Below are 718 nucleotides of genomic sequence, written 5' to 3' on the forward strand. Positions count from 1 at the left end.
CTTGCAATGTTTTTCTTAATTTGGGACTTGTGTTCAAGGCCAGTGTTAATTATCTCTGTCCCAGTATTCTACTGCTTTGAATGTGTTTCTTCTAATCATGATTATCCAGGCTCTCCATCTGTCTTAGTTTTAGATGTCTAGACTGCCCCTTCCTGAGAGATACCCTGAGGAATCCAATTTCAAAACAACCCTTTAAGTATGTTAAAAACTATTCAGCATTTTACATTACATATATAATAGAACAAAAATGGATCACTAGAAAGAAACCTGATCTATTGAAATTGATAATGAGCTTTGTATTTTACAACCTAGGTTCAAAATCATTATAATTTGTTGGGTTTAATGTAGAGCATGAAATCAGCCATAGTATCTGGTTTGCTAAAATGTGCCTGTGATGAAGCTTGTGTTGGTAGGGACATCTGAGACTGGTTTGCTATACTGTAACATAGGCCGCTGGGGGCAGGGAAGTTTTCAGAGGAGGGTGTAGGCCTTTGGAATGTCCAGGCAGGCGTAACCACTCTGCTATTGGAATGCCGCCAGGGAGTTGCCTTCCCCAAGCTCTCTTAGCCCGAAAAACCACCCTGTGTTCTAAGAGATGTATGCATTGTCCCTTAGGCTATGATTAGCAGAACTGTAGAACACGCAGATTAGCATATCCTATCTTTGCGGTAAACAGATCCTCCTAGTTCCAGTAAGACCCCTTGTCACACATCACGTG

The 718-nt window shown here is 40.9% G+C and overlaps 1 non-coding gene across 1 annotated transcript; it reads left to right on the plus strand.

Moving 5' to 3' along the window:
- The first annotated feature begins 380 nt into the window (after positions 1–380).
- LOC123849173 (small nucleolar RNA SNORD74) lies at positions 381–433 on the plus strand. The gene has a single exon (XR_006791999.1). It is a non-coding gene; the product is annotated as a small nucleolar RNA SNORD74 (small nucleolar RNA).
- Positions 434–718: the final 285 nt, after the last annotated feature.

The sequence above is a fragment of the Mirounga angustirostris genome, unplaced genomic scaffold (assembly GCF_029215605.1).
Source record: "Mirounga angustirostris isolate CCGP_5_RB_7025 unplaced genomic scaffold, mMirAng1.0.hap1 SCAF_2, whole genome shotgun sequence".
Lineage (NCBI taxonomy): Eukaryota > Metazoa > Chordata > Mammalia > Carnivora > Phocidae > Mirounga > Mirounga angustirostris.